Source organism: Condylura cristata, unplaced genomic scaffold (genome assembly GCF_000260355.1).
Source record: "Condylura cristata isolate star-nosed mole 26May11 unplaced genomic scaffold, ConCri1.0 scaffold00010, whole genome shotgun sequence".
NCBI classification, from domain to species: Eukaryota; Metazoa; Chordata; class Mammalia; order Eulipotyphla; family Talpidae; genus Condylura; species Condylura cristata.
Window position 1 is genome coordinate 47,756,602 of NW_004567111.1, and position 19,878 is coordinate 47,776,479.

The 19,878-nt window shown below is 40.4% G+C and overlaps 1 protein-coding gene across 2 annotated transcripts in view; it reads right to left on the reverse strand.

Annotated features, from left to right (window-relative positions):
- SMAD9 (SMAD family member 9) overlaps nt 1–11,172 on the reverse strand; it is a 56,272-nt gene extending 45,100 nt beyond the window's left edge. For both annotated transcript variants that reach the window (XM_012723335.1, XM_004680209.2), the window contains exons 1-2: nt 11,096–11,172; nt 7,807–7,917 (exon numbers count right to left, since the gene is read on the reverse strand). The gene's annotated coding sequence lies outside the window, so the exon portion shown is untranslated. The remainder of the gene's footprint in view (nt 1–7,806; nt 7,918–11,095) is intronic.
- Between the last annotated feature and the right edge of the window lie 8,706 nt (nt 11,173–19,878).

The window sequence follows — 19,878 nt, forward strand, 5'->3', positions numbered from 1 at the left end:
GAATACCTGCAAAGTGTTAAATTGGCTATAAAATACATTTTAAATGTCTTTAAAAGTGGCGTGTGGGCAATTTCAAAAGTTTTATTGATGTTTGTGTATTGTGGGAGGTTGAGTTTCCTGGCCAAAGCTGTGTGCAGAGTGGAGATTACAAACCGATGGAGAAGAATCACTAATACACTGCATTATGGATCACTATTTGGGGAAGTGCAGATTTTTAACTGCCAAAAATACTCATGAAGCAATAGGGGTGGCATTTTAGCTACCATTTCCCCAGCTTAGCTACTTGTCAAAATGTGACCTCGTGGACGCATCCTGCACGCCAATGTCTTCACTGTCCTCGAAGTATCCTTTAGTTATGAGATTCCTCTGCTCAAACCCTTTAATATTTCTCTTTTCACCACAGATTAAAATTTAGTGGTTCTCTTTTGCCTACAGATTAAAATCCAAAATCCTTAGAAACTAGATTTATCAAGTATCGATGATGGGCCAAAAATGATGCTAGGTGCTGGGTATTTCAAAGTAAGAACTGGTCTCTTCTATGGTATTATAGTCTCTAGGGAAGACAGAGAAGACAAAATAATCTAAACTTGTTGTCATGAACAGGTGATGGGTACATTATTATAACTACTGTTACAGAGTCCTGGAGGAAGGACAAGCGCAAACTCACTCCTGAACCAGTAGAAAATAAAAGGGGGAATCTTAGAAATAAAATGTGCAAAGACCACCTCCTTCGCCACATAGACAAGTCTGCAATTCCCAGGCCTCAGGGTGACCTCAGCAACCTTCAGTTCTTGACAGACTTACTGTAAGAATCTCTATTCCCATTATGCCTTCTATTTCACCTCTATTTATAGTCCCAAACCCCAAATGGGACCATTCTAATTATCTTTGTCAAGAGTGACTCAAAAATCACACACAGTAAAAATAGAATTCAAACCAGGGGAAAAACATCAAGAAATAAATCCAAATAGATTACAGTTTTTTTGGATAAAGAGTCTAATATTTGGGAAAAGAGTTGGATATTTGTTTCCCTAAGAACTCCCTTCTACCCCTCTAGTTAGCCTATGAAATCCCGGAGACCCAGATTTTCTTTTGTTATGTAGTCCTAAGATCCCATTTTGGGATCTCAAAGGCAGTAGAGATACAGTAGAGACACAGAACAATTAAATTGAATGAGTAACTTACATAAATCCCTCAAATTTATTAAGTCCCATTTTCTACAGCAATGATTATATCCACAAAATCACAACCTTTTAAAACCCCAAATATAATGAATACAAAAATGGTGGGGGTGATCTTAAAATGAGTATTTGAATGGATAAATAAATAAATCTTAAAAAAAAAACATATAAGGAAGGTGCCACTCCTTTGAAATGACACTTGGATACCAACTTGTCGCTGTATGCAAACATAGCCAATATTTAATAACTGATTTGTGTAAACATATAATTAACCAATAAGCCCTATGGGAATTATTTATGCAAAGATTTGTCTTTGACAAACATTAGCTCCAACTTGAGCTCCCAAAACGCAATTCTACTACCAGCAAACAGCAGAGAATGATCTACAATCTGCCCCATGATAACATTGGGTCAACGACAGACCCCATTTACAATGGTGGTACCTAGATATAGGTTAGGTGTATAGTAGGAAACGTTATCTCAATTTGTGTAATGAGACTCTACAACATAGGCACAACAAGGAAATCACCATTCTAAGCTCATTGCGCAGAATGTATCCCACCCTTAAGCAATACATGACTATAAATGAATCAAGAAATGAAATCAAACCACATGAGACCTAAGATATTTTTAAGTTAACACATTTTCTCATGTTCCATTCATTTCTACCAGCTTGACTTCTAATAATCACTTATATTAATAATAGTCACTCACTCATCAGTGGGACTGGCCTCCCACTTTATGAACAAATTGTGCTCATTTCTGTGCAGTCAACTGGAAACTGGAGCTAATTTCCCCATATGAATGATATACAATAAAAATTATAAGACTGTCAAAAGAAATAAAAGATGAAATAAAGATATGGAAAAATATCCCATGCTCACAGATTGGATTAATAAACATTGTTAAATAGGCCATCTTCACAGCAGACCTCTTCTGTCTTGCCTGCTGCTCCCCTCAGCAGTGTATTTCAGTAAACTTACCTGTTCTGCTACCCACTCTGTCTCTAGTGAGTCCTCTCATCCCCTGCACCTCTGGCCCATACCTCAGGTCTTGTATGCACAAATAAATAAAAATAAATCTTTTTTTAAAAAGTAAAAAGGCCATATTACCTAAAGTCATTTACAGATTCAATACAACATCTATCAAAATCCCAGTGACATTTTTCAAGGAAATAGAACAATTCTAATGTCTGTGTTGAACCACAAAAATAACTGAATAACCAATGTAATCCTCAAAGAAAAATGTAGGTGTCATGCACCCTGGTTTCAAATTATACTACAAAGTGATAGCAATCCAAACAGTTAGTTATGAACTGAACAGAAATACCAACCAATGGATACTAGAGAATCTATAATAAACCTACACAAATATGATCAGTTGAACTATGACAAAGATCAAACAATGGAGAAAGGACAGCTTCTTCAACAAATGGTACTGGGAAATTTGGACAGCCACATGGGACAAAAAGAAACTAGATCATTATTTAACTCTGTACACAAAAGTTAACTCAAAATGGATTAAAGCCATGGATAAGACCTGGAACCACAAAATACATAGAAGAGAACATAGATGACACCCATAGACATCAGGGATGCATTTGGGGACTTATCTCCAATGATAAAGGAAACAAAAGCAAAAAATAAAAAAAAATGAGACATTAAACTCAAATCTTTTTTTTTTTTTTTACAGCAAAAGAAATGACCTCAAAGACAAAAAAGCAACCTGCGATTGGAAGAATATATTTGTACATCACATGTAGTATATAATAAGGGCTACTTTTCAAAATATGCAAACAATTCAAACAATTCAACAATTAACCCAAAATCAAAAAATGGGCAAAAGACCTAAACAGACACTGCTGCCAAGGAGACAGAGAAATGGCCCACAGTGACATTTAAAAAAAAAAAGTTCAATGTTACTTATTGCAAGGGAAAAATGCACATCAAATCCACAGTTAATTTTCACTACACACCTCTCAGAATAGCCCGCGTCAAAAACACTGGAAACAGGTGCAGGCAAGAGCGTGAGGAAAATGAGCACTGCTGGTGGAATGTAAATTGGAACAGCCTCTATGGACAATGGTAGAGAGATTCCTTAAAAAATCTAAAATGGGGCCCTCCCTGGTGGCGCAGCGGGCTAAAGCACAGCACTAAGAAACTTAAGCCACTTCCGCATGAGTTCGATTCCCGCCTGCCCTGGAGGAGATCCACATGGCGAGGCAGACCTCTCCTGACCGGCCCACTGCTCCCCTCAGCAGTGTACTTCATTAATCTGCCTGTTCTGCTCCCCACTCTGTCTCTGGTGAATCCTCTCACCCTCCGCATCTCTGGCCTGTACCCCAGTTCTGTATGAATAAATAAATCTTTAAAAAAAAAAAATCTAAAATGTGGCCCTCCCTGGTGGTGCAGTGGATTAAAGCACAGCACTAAAAAGCTAAAGCCACTTCAGCATGAGTTGGATTCCCGCCCTGGAGGTGACCCGCATGGCACTGCAGACCTCTTCTGACCCACCCACTGCTCCCTTCAGCAGTGTGCTTCATTGATCTGCCTGTTCTGCTCCCTGCTCTGTCTCTGGTGAATACTCTCACACCCCTGCACCTCTGGCCTGTACCCCAGTTCTGTATGCATAAATAAATAAATATTTAAAAAAAATTAAAATGTGGGAAGAGTGTACTGGACTATGGTGATGGCACATGGGTGAATTGGTGGTGGGGAGCACAGGGAGATTACAACTGAGATGAAAAATGCATTTAAAAAAATAGTTAAATTAATTTTCAAAAGAATTTATCAAACCTTAATAAAATAAAATAAAATAAAAATGAGGGCCTACCTGATAGCACAGAGATTATAGACAGCACTATCAAGCTATTGCCAGCCATTGCAGTACTAGCTTGATCCCCTGTCAGGGAACTGTCCCACATGGTGCAGCAGACCTCTCCTGCCTCACTCTCCTGCTCCCCTGAGCAATGTATTTCAATACCTCTGCCTGTTCTCCCCACTCTCTCTCTGATAAATCCTCTCACACTCTCTCTCTCATGCACCTCTGGCCTACACCCCAGTTCTTGTATACATAAATAAATAAATTATTGGGGGAAAAAAACTAAAAATGGAAATACCCTATGACCCAGCAATATTACTCCTAGGTATTTATCCTATCAGAAACTGCATAAGAGAAGAATTATGTACCCCTATGCTCTTAACATCATTACCCAATACACGGAAACTAAATGCCCATTGACAGAGGACTGGACAAAGAAACCATGGTATATCAATATATATTCAATGGTATATTGCTCAACTATTAAAAAAAAAAAAGATGAAATAGTGCCTGCTGATGAAATAGGGCCCTCCCTGGTGGAACAAGAAGTTAAAGCACAGCACTATGAAACATTCTGTGGCCACTGCAGCAGGGGTTCAATCCCCCGCCAGGGAGGTGACCCACATGGCACAGCAGACCTCTCCTGACCTGCTCACTGCTCTCTCAGTAGTGTGTTTCAGTACATCTGCCTGTTCTGCCTCTCACTCTGTCTCTGGTGAACCCCGCAACTCTGGCCTGAACTCCAGGTCTTTATGCATAAATAAATAAATCTTAAAAAAAAAAAACAAAACCAACAAAGAAATAGTGCCTGTTGAGAAAATATGGATGGATCTTGAGATGCTTATGCTAAGCAAGTAAGTCAGAAAGTGAACAACAATTACTATCTGGCTTCTTTCATTTGGGGAATTTAAACACCCAAACTAAAGAAAAAACCAAACTAGCAGAACACAATGTATACAATTCTTGGGCACCATGAAAAGTATAGTAGTTACCAGGTGTGAAGGGAGAGGCAGTAGTGTGCTGGTGTAGGGGCACTGAGCTTTGGTGCCAGGCAAGTTCTCATAAGCTCATGTTGAGGTACAAAGTTGAATTCTCAGTTTTCCCTCCCTCTGAATAAACTGGGCATAAGGGAGATAATCAGGCAATTGACATAGGAAACTAAAACAGAAAAAAGGAAAGGAAAAAAAATAAATGGTGTCCCTCAGATTGAGGACTTGAGAGATGATTAGAATAAGCCTAAATTGTGAGAAGGATGAAATTGGCAGGGAGCAGAAACTAAGAAGCAGCAGAAGGGGACACACAGAAAAAGCTGTCCAGTAGAAAACTGAAACACATTTTAGGACTGGGAAGATGTACATCTGTTGCATGAACACATATTTAATGAGAGAGAAATGTGCCAAGGAGATCTCTGTAGTGTTTTTCATTCATAAACATTTTTTTTTTAACTTGTACTCCCAAACTTCTATGTAGTTGGAAATGAATGGGAAATCAACAGAATTTTGAGGAGAAAAAAGAAACACTGTTCCAGGCACTGACATATACCCTAGTCAGCCCAATGACCCTCTCAACTCGTAATGCAGACTGCCTCCTACACTGCTATATCAATGCAAACACTTCACATCTGCCTCTGGCATCTGCCACCTCCTGCCCAAGCTGAAGTGTATGGAATCTGCACAGCTGCTCTAGTGCCCAAACTTAAAATTATTACTCTTTCTCCTCTAGACAAACTAGTTCTCTCGTGTAATTCTCAGCAAAGAAAAATGCAAGATGAATTAATAGATTTACAACTCTGAATAAATGAAGTCAAATATTCTACCTTGGAATGTAAAACTCTGATGGAATCTGTGAATCTGAGTCACTTCTGAAATGTGTTATCAACTCATATAAATTTAGATAAAGGAATTCAGAAACCAATTCTTAACACTTTAACTGAACTCCATCTATCAAATTCTAGATTCTTTAACTAATGTGCAAATCTATGCTAACCCTTCCATAGGCCACAAGTACTTAGGACAAAATAGTTCAAGGTCTTCCATAAACCATCAATCTACAGCTCCTATCACAGCAATTTCAATATGAATGCACATTGTAAAAATAAGTTAACACACACACACACACTCTCCCCAAAGCTAATCTATAGTTGACAAGCTTTTGAGCAGTTTAAAACATCAAAGGTGTCCCTATGTCAACCGTCTATGAGCTAACGTAGTGTTTGTCAGGGCACATAGCCCACCCTGTCTAGGGATATGCTTCCAGCACCAGGGCATTTGAGCTGCTGTTGCTTCAGGGTTCACACTTCTACTCCTTCCTAACCCTCTCCAAATTGTTTGAAAATGGATCTCTAAAGTCATCAGCATATCTGGATGCCCTTCAGAGCACATGTGCGTTGTCCAGATTGCATACCCAGTGACAGGAAAGTAGGAACTGGAATTCTGGACTAGTCTCTGGTCATCATCATCTCTGGTCATCTGGTCACTTCATGATTGAGAAATACGCATTTCCAATTTATAGTTCCTCGGAGATACATTTGAAAATTGGGAAGTGATCAGATATTAAACATTAAATTTTCCTGAGGGGATATTCATACATAAATGTAATCCCCATTAGGGACATCAACTAGTCAGAATAGAAAAAGAGAGAAATAAAAGAAGATTTTGATATTTATTATTTCCCTCCCCAAATCAAAATTGTCTTTATCAGAAAAATCAGAAGTATGTAGTAGGTTAATTTTTTTTTCTTTGAATTAAACAGAGGCTGGGAAATAAAGAGTAAGAAGCAACATCGTTTTAGTGCTTACTAAATTCTTAACTGAAATTCTATGTCAGAATCTCCGTTTCTTAGAAAATTGGTTTTGAGTTGATAGAGCTTCCCAGTTAAAACAATGTAACCAGATATACTATATAGGCATGATATTTAAACACAAACTATATTGCTTACAGTTCCTTATTCTGAATCATTTCAGAAAACAGTACATTTTAACATGCAAGTTAGTATTGCTTGTAAGATAATGATATAATGAGAAAGTCACAGAAGGGAGATCAAGCTTTCTTGAACAGATTACTAACAAGACCTTTTGTACATCTATCTTGACAAAAACAAAGGTTCATCTCAGTAGCAGTGAGCTTTTCTTTTGTAAACATAATTATAAACATACACACTACAAACAATATCAATTTTTATATTAGTATTGGTAGGAGGGGGAGGGAGACATCATATCATGTTAGCAGTTTTCTGTAGAATCACATTAGAGTTTCATTGTGGTATTTATATCATGTGAAAATCTGGGTGGGATTTTTTTTTTCTTCTAAATGGTTTCATTGTGTATTTCGTGAATCTGATATGGAAAATTGCTAATGCAATAAGAGCATCAGATAAGCTTTCCTGACTGTAATGCTCAGCTACAATAATCAGAAAAAGGCAGCATGACTGGGCTGGGGGTTTTCAGGGCTCACTCTCCACAGTCCTTGACAAGACCTCAGCTTAAGTTCAACATTGACTTTTGAAATCTAGGCCTTTAAGACCTATTGCATGGTGGAAACTCTACTACAGGTTTTATTTCAGAAGAGACCATGCATTAATTAAAAGATATGGCAATTAATGAATATTTATTGACCTAGCACCATGCAAATTACTGTGGTTAATATTAAGGGGATGAAAATGATAGATGAAACATAGTCCCTTCCTTCTCGTATCTTGAAAATACTGTTGGAGGAGAAGAAATAAATTAGCATGTGAATAACTTAATACAAAAGAAGCTGTGTCAAGAGTGGAAATGAAAAGAGCCACAGTTGCTCAGGAGACATACCTGGGATCGGGGTCATCAGAGAAAATTCTCTGTCAGCAGCACCCAGACAGGACCACAAATGATGAGGAAGATTCTGGTGAGAGACCGGGAAGCAGGAGAAGAATTCTGGGCCTTAGCATGAGTAAAGATACAGAGAAGAAGAACGTCAAAATATGCACGGGAATCACAAAGCATTATTTTAATTGCAACATAAAATATGAAAGAAGTGGCAAGATAAGCCTGGAAAAGTCATCTAGGATCAGCCTGAGGCTGATACCAAAGGAGAACAGTGCACAGTGCATGGTGTTCCGTATAGTTTGGGATGGAAATGTCAGATGCAGTACCCACAGGATTAATGTCCAGCTTTCAAGGATGTGATGGCTTCTAATATTAACAAATCCCTGGAAATCTTAACAACTCTAGTTAGCACACGTTTCTTAAGAGACATATTTATAGAATATTTATTTTAAAAGCTTAGTTTATTGCCAAGGGATATTTGTTTACTTTTTTATGTCTCTACTCATGGCATGGATATTCACTAGGTTAACTGAAAAAATTCCTTCAAGTACACATTCTGTTGTAGCTACTTGTGAATTTACTGAGAGTTGTTTCTTTGGTTTTTGCTTTAGAATAACTTTTCAACTCACTGGCAATAGTAACAAAGGAAATATGAATCCAATAGCCTAGAATTACAACAATTTGAAGCAATCTATGCTTTCAATGTACTGTTATATTTACTGTTTTATTCTGGATATATCGCTGGTTCTGAATAGTTCTCCGAATGTTAAAAGCAAAACACAGAAAATCTGCATTAAATTTCTTTAGAGATTTAACACCAATGTAATGCTTTACAAACTTTAAAAAACTATTCATTTCCCATAACCTTTACCTTCTCTTAAATCAGAATATATTTTGCCATATTAAAGCAGAATGATGAAATTTCTGCTTTATTTATTGCAGAAGAAACATCAGATATAAACCAGTTAGTTGTCTAAATGCTATAATGAGCACTTGTTAAACACTCTCCAATTTGGCAAAGACGCTGCACTTTCATTAATCAGAGTTAAACTATAAAACTGAAACTGAAAATTTTTATCTTTAGGAAATAATTTCTTGACTGATATTTTCTCTTCCAACTGACCACACAATGAGAAAATACCATTTGTTTATTACTTGCAGATATCCTTAGCAATGCTTCATATATAAACAAAACCAAAAAATTTTCTTTCTCATTCCATGTCTTAGGCAATCAGAGATGTAGTAGTTGCTATCCTTGGATAGTTTCTGATTGACTAAGGATGTGCACATAAAAGAACAAGATCTGTAAGAGGAGAAAAGTCAAATTGTTTGTGCTGACTTTCAATGGTTGATGACAAAGAGAATTGTGCAGTACTGAGGTGTTTAACTGAAAATTTGATTATATCTTTGGTTTTAATAAACACTGCACTAACAGAAATCAGTTTACTCACATCAGGCATATGCTGGCATTCTCTTAAACATAGCTTGAAACCACAGGGCTGAAGCATAAAACAACTCTGACAAAGATAGTCAGTCAAGCATAAAAATGGGAGTTGTTTGTGTCAGAATAGATTAAGAGGCCAAAGGCTGTCTGCTAAAGACAGCTGCTTTGCCATAGATGAAGACTATCACCATGATAGCTATTTTTCTGATATATTATTTGAAACTTCTGTCATATTTAAAATACTCCTTATTTATAAACCATGACATCATTTTGTTATCTGTAATGTCCTCCATAGATAACCACAAACTTGAAAATGGTCCAACATCTTGATCATGGCTTCCTACAAGCATGGGGGATCTCACTTATTGAATTGTCTATTTGGGGTTAGTAGAATGTGTTTGGGTTTTACTTTTACTTCCTTTTTAAATATAGGTCACTATTTTTAAATGTAAACATCCAATGGCATTTCCTCACAATGACAGGAATCCTCACGCAGAAAACAGGCTTGCAGTTCTTTCACTCACCCAGAAAGATGCCCCAAATGTTCTCCTCAACTATGGTCAAGGAAATGGCATTATTAAATGCCTTCTGACTTGACACTTAGCCTCTACTCTTCCTGTTAAGCAACACTTCCAAAAGATCATCTAAGAAATCTGGCAAGCCACTGAAATGGTACTTGCAAATTAGATCCATTAAAAGCGATCCATGGAGTGCTGTGGGTGTGTATCCGACTGTGAATTACTGGGTGAAGAATTTAGATGCAATTTTATTCCAAAACTAGCTGTACATCATTGGTAGGTTCCTTAAGAGTACCAATTCCAGCCCAGAAACAAGTCAACAGTCAAGGGAGTATTCCTACACTATCATTTCAAATTTCCACTGTCAAGGGTGGGAGGAGGAAGGAATAGTAACGGGAAGACTTGTCAGCGATTAGCCATCCATAAAAATGTTTTCCCTGTGCTCCTCCTTCTGATCACAATGCTGGCGTCAGTTAGTCTCCTGTATCTGTTCCCCACCTCGCCCCCCCTCCAGTCTGCGGAGAGCTGGCACTGAATAGCAGGCTAAGGAAAAGACAAACATCAGCTCCCAGCACAATCCAAGCGCTAGCCCACAGACACTTGAACAACATTCCTAACTTTTTTTTTTTTTTTTTGCTCACTTCGCTTGCCCTGTCAAAGGTAAGCAGAGAGAGAGAGAGAGAGAAAGAAAGAGAGAAAGAAAGAAAAAAAAAAAAATGAAAAAGAAGGCCAAAGGCCAGCATTCACAATTAGGACCCCATCCCTGTACCCTGATTTCTCCACTACTCAACTCCCTCTCCCCAAGCACAGCAAACTGTTACTCAGATGCTCAAAATCTGGATCTACAAGGCGCTGGTGCACTAACTCAGCCTCATTGCGGTGCTCATGCCCCAGGGTGGACAGCGAGCTAGAATCCTGGCCACAGCCCCGCACGCCTGCCCGCCCGTTGCCCACGGTGCAAGACCAGCCTCTTCCGACAGGTCCCAGGTGCCCAGGCTGCCGAGCTGTAAAAGACAGGAGATCAACTCCCACGGAGCTGTTCCCTTCGGCCACTCGCCCACGCCACCCCACCCAGACCTGCTCCGCCACCAAATTCAGGGATGGAGAGTACAAAGAGCCTAGCCACACACCAAAGAGCCTCAAAGACTTCCCATGTGGAAGAAAAAGTTGACCGCGCACGCAAATGCCCAGCGTGCACGGGGAGGGTGCCTCTTACCTGTCCCACGATGCCACTCATCCCTCCCTCCCACCCTAGGTTGGCTTCCCCCGACTGCCCCCCCCCACCCCGCCCTGGGTTCCCGGCTGTCCGCTCCCAGTGCTGCGCACTCACTGCCTGGCTGTGCGAGCCCAGTAGCAGCAGGGCCCGGGCGGCTGCGCGTCGTCGTTGTCGGCGGCGGCGGCGGCAGCGGCGCGGCGGCGGCGGCGCGGGGACGGAGACAGCGGCTGCAGCGGCGGCCCCAGCCGGCGTCAGTCAGACTGGAGCCGTGAAGCCTCATCGCCCGTATTAGTACGCGGACCTGGAATGCGGCCAGGAGCCGGGCTCGCGGGCCCGCCCCCGCCCGCCTCCATGAGCCCAAGCTGCTCCCGGAGCTGGCAAGGAGGGGGAGCGGGGCCCGCCCGCAGCCACGTGCACTGAAACTTGCCGCAGGGGTACCCCGATGTTGCGGGCATGCGGTAGCCTCAGGGCCTCGGGTGGCGCCCTTCATCTCGCCACTAGAGCCCAGACTTGCCCGTAGCCCGTATCCACTCTCAGTCCCCATGGGGGTGGGGGTTGCAGGGTAATGGGGCTCTGGACAGTGTGGTTCACCTCGCGGCTGTTCCTTCCCCTCCACCCTGAGACTTCTTGCCTCCTTCTTGAGCCTGAGATGCAAGGAGGGTTTTTGCCAGAGAGAACCAGCAAATCGGTTCGCAGAGCACTTCATCTTACCCAGTAGCTCTATCTTCGGTCTTTACAAAGGTCCAGTAACCCTAAAATTGAAGTGTAATAACCATGATAGTTATTGTTACTATTATCTCCATGTCAGAGTAAGAGGGTGTCACCCTTTTGGCACCCATGGACAGTGCCAAAGCAACTGGATTGCACTCGAATAGGCAGAAGAGAATCTAATCACTCTGAGGGTGAGTGGTGGTTAAAACTAACCATATAATTATATAATCTGACGCTTTCTTATGCATATTTATTTGCCTAACAGCCTAGCGTGTAGCATGTAACATTATCTAATCTAATAACACCAATACAACAGTATGCAGACTGAGGAACGTTAATGTACAACCTTGTTGCCTCAAAATTGGATAACTCCTAGGTGGCCTTTTGAGGTCGCTGTGGACTCTCCCAAGGCACTCAGAATACCTCAGGAAATGCCACCCTTTGATTCTTCATTAACCAGTAGCTCTTCTTAGAAAAGACATTTACATCAAAAGTAAAACTAGAATAAAGTCATTCTAGGCAGTATTTAACTTGCTGAGTATATAGAAAAATCACTCTTTTCAAAGGCCCAAGGTCCTTAAAATTTAAGTGCAAGGCCTTGATTTTAGCTGCTGCTTCTAGTTCTCCAACCACTGCAGTTTCTTCTCTTGGCAGATGTCAGTTTTTGGCATTATCATACTGTTGCAGTTGCATAAAACAGCATTTGTACAAAGTAGAACATTAAACCCAAACTTAAATCATCTTTCTACACCTGGGCCACTTACCTATGCTCTATACTAGGAGTTAAGTTTGAGAGTAGCCTGAGTGTGTGACATCATGAAATATTTGGACTTATGCTGCAGAATGCAATCCATGTGTACTTAACTGCAAGTAAAGGAATTAGGTCCTCAGAACTGATACTTTGAGGCTCACTGGAAAAAAAAAAAAGGTTACTTAGAAAAGATGGTCAATGACTGTCTCAGCTTCCTTTATGTACATTTTGCAATGCAAAGGACAAATGCAGGAGGAAGAAATAGCCTCTGCAGTGCTGGTTCATGCTTCTGGCATGGAGTCTTTAAGTTCACAGAATTTTGTTGGCTCTTAGCAGGACTTTATTTGTAGATTCTTCGACTCTACTGCCTCGCCTTTTTCTGTACATTCTCATTTACATACCAATAAATTTCAGCACCTAAAAGTTAGCCTGTCATATAAAGAATGCCTGTTATTTATTCCTCAAACTTATTATACAAAGTTAATCCCTTCTACCCCCGCCCCCCCCAAAATGAGTTCCAACAAAAAATTGCCTGTCCTGGTAAAGATGGCTTAGTATTGACAGTTTTCAGGAAGTGACTATCCTTCTAATGGGAAATTCCAACTTTTTTCTTTATTTTTCCTCTTAATATCTTGATTAGCTATATTTTTATGGCTTGCTAGAAATCCCACCAAAGAAGCTACATAATAGGAGTCATGTGAAAGGTGAGACTCAGTCCCAAATTTTAATTGGGTGGAATTTCCAGATACACATATAGGTGATATCTTAAAACCACGCTAACACCAGAACATGAAATCCTACAGCCGATAAAACACAACAAAGCCTATAGCACTCCACCAATGTAACGACTGTGCTTTGTACATCTTTTATACCCTAATTGTAAAATGGTTCCACTCAGAACCGTAACAAGGAATTGTCGCCTACACACCCTCCCACTTCCAGACCTCTTCCCACATTGCATCTGCATTTCTGCCCTAGCTCTGCACTTGTCCTGCCTCCTGCCTGGAACTTCAAGGGCCATCTTTCCTATTAGATCCATTATGGAGAACCTGTCTGAGTACCAGGGGGCTGGGCTCACTGTGGAGACACAGGGCATTCTCTCAGTAAACTCAGTCTCAGTAGGTGACACATATATTCCTAGCACACTCATGTAACTGAGTATCGGTATGAGTACAGGGGAGATATAAGGGGGACCTCCATAGAGGTGAAAATTCAGCTTTGAAAATCTACCACCCTCTGGGCATCCACAGCCTCAATGGGGGCATTCTGAGGGGCTGGGCCTGGAGGCAGGGTGTAGGCTGAACCAAAGCCTCTTGGCCAGGCAATCAATACAAGCATCACTTGCACAATTATAAAGGCAGCCCCTGATAGCTATTATGCAGAATACCTTGAAGTTCTGAGTATGAAAAAATCTCAGTTTTTCTAGGAAACAGTCAAACTAGTTGGATTTTTTGAGGTAAAAACATCACAGACTAAATGCTTTAGAATTGAGACAAAAGAGCTGCAGAGTATCTTGGTTAGTGGTGAAGAGCGACAGCTGTCTCCTGCTGTGAGAGCCCCCTGGTTTGTACCGGCTAGTACCCTGTACACATCTTCTCATTTCCTCCTCAGGATATCTCCTAGGTAAGAATTAGTATACCTGCATCCTCCGTGGTGGCACAATGGGTTAAAGCACAGTACTATGAAACTAGCCACAGCTGTGTCAGCACAAGTTCTATCACTGGCCAGGGAGGTGATCCACATGTCACAGCAGACCTCTCTAGTCTCACCCACTGCTCCCCTCCCTCACCCACTGTATTTCAGTCAATCTGCCTGTTCTGCTTCCCACTCTGTCTTTTGTGAACCCTCTTACCGCCCCTGCCCCTCTGGCCTGTATCCCAGTTCTGCATGCACAAATAAACAAATATTTAAAAAAGTAAGAATTAGTAAACCCATGCTACAGCTGAGGGCCCTGAGGTAAAGTGAAATGTGTCCACGTATCTGACTTGACATTCAAACTCCAGTCGACCTGTTTCCAAAGCCCAGATATTTAAACATAACACCTCACTGTCTTCCCAGAACTTTAAGTAGAATTGAAATGTTTGAGAAGAATGTGACATTTAAGAAGAAAACTGTCTTAGCTACAAAGTAGAAACTTGTGGGTGAGTAAAGCTTAGTGGGGGGGGAGCGAGAGGAAGTTTGGGCGGACAAATTAGGAGACCATTGCTATCATCTAGGTATAAGGGGAAAAGTGTCCCTGGAAGGGGCCGGCGTCTGAGGAATCTAGAAAAGTGAGGGGTACATTTAATGGATACTTTTAAGGGGAAGTCCATAGAATTTCCTCCATAAAATGGAGGAAGCAAGATCCAAGGATGGAGAAAATGGCATCTTTGGACAAAATATGTATATGATGATGGAAACAGCTTTGAAGAAAAAATAAGATAGGCTCATCATCATAAACCACGTAAATATGTATTTGCTGTTTTTTCCCCCCTTATGAAATTTTACAACCTGTTTTGATAAGTTCTCTATAAGAATGCTATATCCCCTCAGCCTGGAATATAATAGATTCTCAATAAATACTTTCTGAATGCATGAACCACTTTAGTATGTGGGTAAAAATATCAGGAATGTGATTAGAAGAAAGATATAGACTTGGAATTCTACTGATAGGAGTGATAGCAGAAGCCAGCAGAATAACTGAGTTCTGTAATGAAGAAATTACAGAGAATAAGCAGAAGAAAGAACTTGCACTTGTTTTGGCAGAACTGGGGAAAAGTGGAGTGTTACAAAGAGACAAAAGAATGGGGCCAGAGGTGGAATGTTAACTCATAGTTCTACTGCTAAGTTTCCTCTCCTTTATAATCCCACCATTCCTCATGACTTCTTATATATATATATATATTTTTTTTTTAAAGATTTATTTATTTGTGCATACAGAACTGAGGTACAGGCCAGAGGCTCAGGGGCGGCGAGGGGCTTCAGCAGAGACAGAGTGGGGAGAAGAACAGACAGATCGATGAAGTACACTGCTGAGGGGAGCAGCGGGCGGCTCAGGAGAGGTCTGCCACGCCATGTGGTCACCTCCGGAGCAGGCGGGGATCGAACTCATGTGGAAGTGGCTTAAGCTTCTTTTGCAGTGCATTAACCTGCTGCGCCACCAGGGAGGGCCCATATATATATATATTTTAAGACATATTCATTTATGCATACAAGAGCTGGGGTGTAGGCCAGAGGTATAGAAGGGTGAGAGGCTTCACCAGAGACAGAGTGGGAGCAGCAGAAGTCTGCCATGTGGGTCAGCTCCCTGGCTGCCTATTGAACTCCTGCTGTAGTGGTTGCCAATAGCTTCATGGTGCTGGGACTTAACCCCTTGTAGAGCCACCATGGTGGCTCCTCCTCATGACTTCTTTACCTTACTCTGTAGCCTGGTTTGCAGGATGAGGCTAAATTGTCAAAGCATGAAGTTGACCAGATTGAGGTAGAACGAGGAAGTGGGGGGGGGGACCTGAACACATCTCTTTCTAAGGCAACTCCAGTTAGCAGCTGTCATATGAGAATGGGACCATTTTTTAAAAGGGCAACTGATATGCAGGACTTTATGGAAAAATCATATAATTAAAAATTTTTCTAACCCCATTATTTTTTTAAGATGCAAGTCAAAGAAAAAACTTATGATCTGATCCAAATCTGAAAGTCACAACCTCTGAGCTTTGTCCTCTCTCTGGTCCATTTCAGGGTCTTTTTTTCTCTAAAAGAAAAAACAGTAGCTAAGGTCATCACTTCAATCATGTTAATCTACTTACATGGGGGAAAAAACCTCTTCTCTAAATTCATGCCATATTTGTCCTTTCCTCCACAGTCAAACTTCACTACATGTGGTTATTATCTGTCTCTCCCCCTTTACTCTCCGTCTCTTCTTAATTTCTCCAAATCCAACCTCTGTCATCTCTTCCTACTGTTTGATTTTAGTACTTTCCAACACTATTAGTGGTTACCAGTGACCTTTCAGTTAATTGTCCAGCAAGGTTTCTTGATCCTCATTTAAAAAATAATTTGAAGTACAACTTTATTGTTTCAGTGAAATTCTGATTGTTTGAATTAAACAAATTTATTCATTCATTCAAATTGTTGTTTAGTAACATGCTATTTGAGAACCATCTTAGGGAGTAGATAATACTGACTTTAAAAATCATTTTTGGGCCCTCCCTGATAGTGCAGTGGGTTAAAACACAGCACTAAGAAGCTAAAGTCACTTCAACATGAGTCTGATCCCCCTCCGGGAGATGATCCACATGGTGCAGCAAACCTCTCCTGACCTGCCTGCTGCTTCCCTCTGCAGTGTACTTCGTCAGATGGCCTGTTCTGCTCCCCACTCTGTCTCTGGTGAATCCTCTCATGTACCTGCACATCTGGCCTGTACTCCAGTTCCTTATGCATAAATAAATAAATCTTTTTAAAAAACCATTTTTACCATTTATAAGCATATGGTTCAATAATACTAAGTATATTCATATAGTTAGACTACAGCTGTCTAGAAATTTTTCATTTTGCAAAATTAAAACTACATAGCGATTAAACACTAACTTCTCATTCTTCTCTACTGCCTCCCTACCACTAGTAACAACTTTTCTACATTTTCTTCCCATGCCTACCTATGGGCATTCTCATTCTGTTTTTGTCTTTCTGTGACTGGCCTATTTCACTTAGCATATGTCCTGGAGACTTATCCATGGTGTTGTTTGTGGTAGAATTTCCTTCTGCTTAAAGGATTCATAGTATTCCATTGTAGGTACAGACTGCATCTTATGCATTCACCTGTTAATGGAGTTTTGAGTTGCTTCTACCTGTTAGCTATTATAAACAATGCTCTAAATAATAATGTTGGATATGCAAATCCAGAAGACTCTTTGAGATTCTACAATGAATTCTTATGAATATATACCCAGAAAGGGAGTTGCTGGAACATTAAGATAATTCTACTTACTTACATACACTGTTTTCCATATGAATACACCATGGTATATTTTAACCAACAGTGCACCCAAAGATAACAGTTTCTCTGCATCTTCCTTAACATTTGTTAATTTTTTGATAGTGACTGTCCTAATGGATGTGAGGTGATATCTCACTCTGGTTTTGATTTGCATTGGTCATAATGTTAATGATTGTGAACCTCTTTTCATGTGCCTATTGGTCATTTGTACATATTCTTTAAAGAATTATTCTAGTTTCTTACGGACTTTTTGATGAAGTTGTTTGGGCTTTTTGTTAACTCTAAATTAATGCAAAGTGGTTTGAGTTGGATTTAAGACCAGAAACCATAAGCTACATTAAAAAAAAAAAAAAAAGGCTGCAGTGATGACCTTGGGTACTCAATGCCAATGACACAGAAATTAAAAGCAAAAATAAGTAGAATAACATAAAATTAAAAAGCTTCTGCACAGTGAAATAAATTATCATTAAAATGAAATGACATCCCACTGAATGGGAGAAAATATTTCCGTATCATGTCTGACAAGTGCTAATATCCAAGATCTAATAAGAACTCATACAACCCAATAAGAAGAAAACAAAGAATCCAATCAAAAAATAGGCAGAAGAGCTAAATAAACACGTCCCAAGAAATATACAAATAGGCTACAGACCCATTAACACATGTTCAGCAATATTTATTATTAGGGAAATGCAAGTCAAAACCTCAGCAAGATATTGCTTCACTCCTTTGAGAATGGCCCGCATCTACCACAAATGTTGGTAAGGATGTGGAAAGCGACCCGCATACGCTGTTGATGGAATGTAGACAAGTCAGCCCCTATGGAAAAACCACAAAGAGATTTCTCAATATATTAAAAATACATGGCCAGGCGATCCAGAAATTCTATTCTTTGGTTCCTTTGCAATCCTAAGATTGCAAAATTACTAATTCAAAGGGTTATATACATTCCTACATTCATTGCAGCACTATTCACAGTAGCCAAGTTGTGGAAACAACTTTAATGTTTCATGAAAAATGAGTGGATTAAATAGATGTGGTACACAGGCATGCTGGAATAAGATGAACTCTTGCATTTGTGACATTTGTGACAATGTGCATAGACCTGGACGGGATTATGCCAAGTGAAATCAATAAGCAAGACAAATGCCAGGTGATTTCACTTATAGGTGGAATACACAGGGGCAAAATAAAAGGAACTGACAAATCTACACCAAAGCCTAGAATTATGACTGTAGAACTGAGCTAAATAGAGGGGGAGGGTGTACGTGAAAATAGAGGTGGGGGTGATGGCCTAAAATAAGGGGTATGCGAACTCTGGTGGTGGGTGTGGTGTGGTGATGTGCATCTGAGGAAGTATGACCTTGAATTATATAGGGTTTAAGTCAATTTAAAAAATAATACGCAACCCACAACAATAAGAAAATCAAAACTCTTCCAGTTTTTACCCTCCACTCAAATTATAGTTTCTGTCTTTCTTTTAAAGGATAGACCAGTGCCAATAGACAATCAAAGCTCCTGTGCTGTTTAATTTGTTTATATTGGGTTGTCAGAAAAGTCATGACACATTTTGGCTTGAAAAAGATTTAAAAAAGTTATGACTTTTCCAACAACTCAATAGTCTATGTATTGTTGTAGCTCCATTACTCCTAATTGCAATTGACTACTGTTTTCTCAGACTATTCTGCTCCTGTTTTGTGGCCTGTGTTCTGTTTATGTTCAGTCGTGTTCTGAAGCCCACTGAATGGGGACACATTTCATTTTATTTTATTCTCTAGCATTTGCAGTGTGTTTTCCTTTCTCTTCGTTTTTTTTAAAAAATGTTTATTTATTTATGCATACAAGAACAGGGGCGCACATTATGAAGCTAAGTGGATAGCTCTGAAGCTATCCACAGCCACTACACCACGAGCTGGATCCCTGGCCAGAGAGCTGACCCACTGTCAGCTATCTCGCCTGCTGCTGCCTTCAGCACTGTACTTCGGTAGATCTGCCTGTTCTGCTCCCCACTGTCTGCTCCCCTCTGTGGTGAATCCTCTCACCACCCCTGGCACGTCTGGCCTGCTTGTTTCTATGGATTGTAGTAGAAATAGGCTTTCAAATGGGGCTTTTGCTACTGCTGTAACTAGAGAGTTGGTGCCAACAAGTGGTAGTAGGTAAAAGAAGCCTGGGGCTATAGGGGACCAAGGGATCCCCCCCAGTGAGTGTTGAGGACTGAAGATTCCTATTGTCCTGTGGGGATGAGAGTTGTGTAGCGGGGTCCACAGTGACCCCTCCACTAGGCCAGCTCCTCAGTCTACATGCCTTGTACAATCTCATCTCAGTATTTACCTCTCGGCTATTTCACCACCATGCTGGGTGTGGATTGTAGTTGAAATGGGGCCACTGGTCAGGAGTTACTTTCTTTTGGTATCTGAGGGTATTTGCTTCTGTTCTTCATAGGGGCTTAAATTCTTATCT